The sequence below is a fragment of the Macaca fascicularis genome, chromosome 15 (assembly GCF_037993035.2).
Source record: "Macaca fascicularis isolate 582-1 chromosome 15, T2T-MFA8v1.1".
Taxonomy (NCBI): Eukaryota; Metazoa; Chordata; class Mammalia; order Primates; family Cercopithecidae; genus Macaca; species Macaca fascicularis.
In genome coordinates this window covers 104,375,698-104,380,497 of record NC_088389.1, presented here as the reverse complement: position 1 = coordinate 104,380,497, position 4,800 = coordinate 104,375,698, and the positions used below count along the sequence as shown (strand labels likewise).

The window sequence follows — 4,800 nt, the reverse complement described above, 5'->3', positions numbered from 1 at the left end:
GGTGCTTGTAGTCCCAGCCACTTGGGAGGCTGAGGCAAGAGAACAGAGTGAACCCAGGAGGCAGAGCCTGCAGTGAGCCGAGATTGCACTGCTGCACTCCAGCCTGGGTGACAGAGCGAGTATCTCTCTCAAAAAAAAAAAAAAGAAAGAAAACAAAAAAAAGAGAGAAGTGCCATGTGTACAAAAATCAGTGCATATTTATGAACTTTTTTCAAATATATTTCCACACATCTTATCTAAATACATAATACAGAAGCCTGTGTGACTTGGGCAATGTGGCCCAGGAGGGCTTGAGACTAACACATCCACCTTGGCAAAAGGACATAAAATATCTCTTAAGATCGGAATAAAACAGCCTTTTGTGTATTTACTTAGTTTATGAAATGTACTCGAAATACTATTCTTATTTTATTTTTCTCATTTTGTTTTTGCACCAAGGAGACTGCAGTCAAATAAAATTAAACAGATAATACAAGCGCTCGTTGGGGCAGCTGTACTGCAGCAGCATGTCCATGCTCTCCTGGTTGTAGGCCTGCCGGGCGTAGGCCAGCGCTGTGTTCCCTTGAGCATCTGGGCCATGACATCCACCCCGTACCAGATCAGGAGCTGCACCAGGACCACATTCCCCTTGCAGCAGGCCAGATGCAACACGGTGCAGCCGTCTCTCTCCCGGCAGGTCTCCTTCACCTCCTCCCGGGAGCCATGTGCCAGTGGCAGCAAGTCCTCATCAGTGGTGGCCCACAGCAGGTGCTGGCCCAGGGACAGCTCTGTGCAGGGTGGCGGGGCCAGGAAGAGCTTCTGCTTGTACTTGGCACGAAGTCACCGTTCCTTCTCTTCCCTTGTGGAGTCTACTGAGGGTTTTGTCCGCCCCTAGTTGTTCTCTTCCCAGACGCTGTTGGCTAGCTCCTTCCCTATGGAGAACATCACCTTGATGTGCCGATTGGCCAGTCATCCAGGTCCAGAGATTGGACTTGGGAAAGGTGGGTGCCAAGATTTCGGTGGATTCCTGAGCACTTAAAGCACATGAGGACTCCCAAGTTCAAACTGGCCCAGTTAGGATTCTGGATCTTGCAGTCCACACAGTGGGAGTTCCCGCGCACGTTTCCGATGGACTGCAGGTCCATGGCCTCCTTCTGGCTCCTCAGCTGGAACTTGCTCTTGCTGCTCTCACATGACTGCAGGCTGGCCAGGATCTGGCTCTAGATGGCTTGAAGCCAGGCGTCCCGCTCCTCATACGTCATGGCTTCAAAGTGCCACGTTCGGCCAGTGAGGGACACAATGATAAAGTTTTCTTCTTGTTCTTCAGCAGTGCCGGACAGGCCATGGTCTTTTAAGTTGTTAGTGCTTTTCTTCCTTTAGTGCTTTTTTTCTGTTGGCGTGAGGAGAGGGGGAGGGTAGAGCTTGGGAATAGTGGTGCTGGAGATACTGGGGCTGGAGCATAGGGAGTCATCCAGCCCTGTGACTGAGATGTGTAAACCGCTCATGTCCTTGGCTAAGCCATTGGTTTTAGAACTGGAGATGGGCGCGCAGGCGGATGTGGCCTCTTCCCTGGGACTTTCACAGTGGTTCTCCGAAGGTTAGTCTCTTTACCATGAATATTCTTCATGTAATCGTGTAAATTCGGATGATAGGTCAGCACGTCATTGTCACACGGTGTGACATATTTCTTTTTCCATTTCTTCAGCCATTTGCCACTTAGCTTTAATAGCATGCCCTGTTTAATGGGGATGGCTCTGCCGCTCCTGATGCTGTCCGCACGACTCTCCAGGCCTTTCCTCTCTTTGTCTGGGTTAATCCCTTTCTGAGAGGTAAACAGGTTGGACCAGGCTTGGACTGCTTGCAAACGGGCGTGGGTGTGTTGGCAGTGGGAGGAACATCCATCCGAAGTTCCTCCTGGCTAGTGCTGGGACTCGATGGAATGGGGGAGGAATAGTCACTTAAACTCCCACCTCCATTACATGTCTGGCTGATGTGCACAATGGAAACCGTAAATAAGTATAGCCGTCATCAAACATGCTCAAAGAAAAGCACAGGGTAGTTGTTTACTTGAAGCCAGTTTCCTCTATGAGTTCTATACAAAGCCTCAGTAGAGTGAGTCCCATTAGCAACCAAGTTGAACTGATTGAATGTAGATACACCTGAATTGCTGACTGCTTTTGTAACTAAATACTCCTCTTCTGTCTTCCAATGAGTGGTCGTTTTTGTCTGCAACTTGACCACAGCAATCCCTGGGGCCCTGGCTCTACTCTCAATAAAGAGTTATAGCTGTGTGTCTTGAATGACACCTTAGGACCCTCCTGTCTCCACTTCCTTCTCCATAAAATAGAAACCTAACTTGTCCCTCTAAGCTCTAAAACGATGAAACTTACCAACTCTCTTTTCTCCCTTCTGTTTCTTCCTTCCATGGCAGGGACTTTCAGATTTTCTTTCTTTTACTAACAAAGCACTAAAAATGATTTTGTCCTACAAAATCGAGAGCCATAAAGTGGGGTACCACAGCCCTAATTCAATAAAGATGAATACTCAACATCTGGCAAGTAGTATGTGCCTGACAGCGTCCGCACTGTGCTATGCTCATTTAACTCTCAGAAACAATCTCATTTTACAGATTTTACAGGAGTTGAAATGGAGAAGGTAAGTAACCTCCCCAAGGCCACATGACTGCTAAGGGTGGGGCCACGATTTGATCCCAGGTAGTCTGAATTCCCCAATTCCTCAAGCATGATTATCAGAAAGTGTATTAGTCTGTTTTCACACTGATATAAAGAAATACCTGAGGTTGGGTAATTTATAAAGGAAAGAGGTTTAATTGACTCACAGTTTCGCATGGCTGGGGAGGCCTCAGGAAACTTAAAATCATGGCAGAAGGGGAAGCAGGTCCGACTTACATGGTGACCGCACAGAGAGTGTGAGCATGTGAAGGAGAAACTGCCAAACACGTATAAAACCATCAGATCTCAGCTGGGCACGGGGGCTCACACCTGCAATCCCTGCACCCTGGGAGGCCAAGGCGGGTGGATCAACCAAGGTTAGGAGTTCGAGACCAGCCCGACCAACATAGAGAAACCCCATCTCTACTACGAATACAAAAACCATCTGGGTGTGGTGGCGCATGCCTGTAATCCCAGCTACTCAGGAGGCCGAGATAGGAGAACCACTGGAACCCAGGAGGCAGAGGCTGCAGCGAGCCAAGTTCATGCCATGGCACTCCAACCAGGGTGACAGAGTATATGTCTGTTTCTGTTTTAGCACCATGATGTTCTGATTACTATAACTTTGTTTTCTATTTTCATGATGTCCCCAGCTTTGTTTCTACTACTTTTGAATGAGCCATATGTAATTTTGAAATCAAGTATAAATATTTCTCTTTTATAATGTGATTTTATTAGCATATGCTGAGTAGTCTGAAAATGATTAGTTATGCTATTTAATTATTGCTGAAAAGATGGCTTAAGAATGACTATTGAGAAATAAGATTTTTGGAGATATCAAACAATATTTCATAGAAGGAATGTATAGTACATGTGTTTCTGCAAGAGGTAAAATTATTCAGTTTCTTAAGTAGTAAAATTGAGAGTTAATTCATCTTTGGATATGTGGCTATGTGGTATAAGGCTGTGGTAGCTAACTGGTTTGGAAGTGCTTTATTTTCCACTTAATATGCTGTATTCTGTGAGTCTTCAATTATATGACCATGTTGAAATAGGCCCAGAACTGGTATCTTAAGTAAGATTTTGGCCCAGATAGTTAGTCCTTTTGTTAGAGTAGGTAACTGGTCAGACATGGGCAGGGCAGGAGAGCCCCACCCCCACTAGCAATGTCAAGCAACCATCAAGCGATGGTCAGGTGGTTTTCAACTGTCTCTCTAAAATAATAATTGGTCGCAGTGATAGGAAAGTGCTGAGAAGGGGAGGGCGTGGTCCCTTCCATTATATGGAGGGTGGAAGGGAAGTGCTGGGTAGAGGAGGGCGTGGTCCCTGGCTAAGTCTCCACCTCTGGGCCTGTGCCTGTGGACCTAGGTGAAGACAGGCATATTTGTTTTCCTGCCCAAATGTTGCATTTCCCAAAACCACCTTGGCCTGCCATACCCCTATCTTGTGCCTATAAAATCCCCAAGACTCTAGCAGGCAGACAAACATGGGGCTGGATGTTGACAGGAGCACAGGGACCAGCAACATCATGTTAGCAGGTTACCGTTAGGAAGAATGACACAGAGTTTGACGGGGGCAGGCAGAGGAGAGCCTGGGCCACTGAGTGGTCTTACTCCAGGGGAAAACCTTCCCACTACATCTCCTTCTGGTTTCCCCTATCTGTTGGCAGCTACTCAATAAAACCTTGCACTCATTCTCCAAGTCCAGGTGTGATCCGATTCTTCAAGTACACCAAGGCAAGAAACCAAGCTACAGAAAGTGCTCTGTCCTTGTGACAAGGTAGAGGGTCTAATTGAGTTGATGAACACAAGCTGCCTATAGACAGCAAAACTAAGAGCACACTGTAACACAGGCCACTGGGGTTTCAGGAGATGTAAACATTCACCTCAGACACTCCCGTGGGGTTAGAGCCCCACAGCCTGCCTGCCTGTATGCTCCCCTAGAGGTTTGCGCAGCAGGGCACTAAAGAAGCAAGTCATGTCCCCAATGCATGCCCTGCGAGGGGTACAAGGGAACTTTTCCCATTTCAACAGCTGGTACCAGGGGAAGGGAGTCTCCTAATAGAAAAAAACCTGAAGCTGGTAAGCAGCTGCTTTCCAGTAAGACTTCAGGAGTTGGGCGTGTGGACTCACACATGCACCCTAGAGGC

General features: G+C 47.3%; 1 pseudogene; it reads right to left on the bottom strand.

Annotated features, from left to right (window-relative positions):
- Nucleotides 1–448: 448 nt before the first annotated feature.
- On the bottom strand, nucleotides 449–1,998 carry LOC102141088 (arf-GAP with GTPase, ANK repeat and PH domain-containing protein 11 pseudogene; annotated as a pseudogene).
- Nucleotides 1,999–4,800: the final 2,802 nt, after the last annotated feature.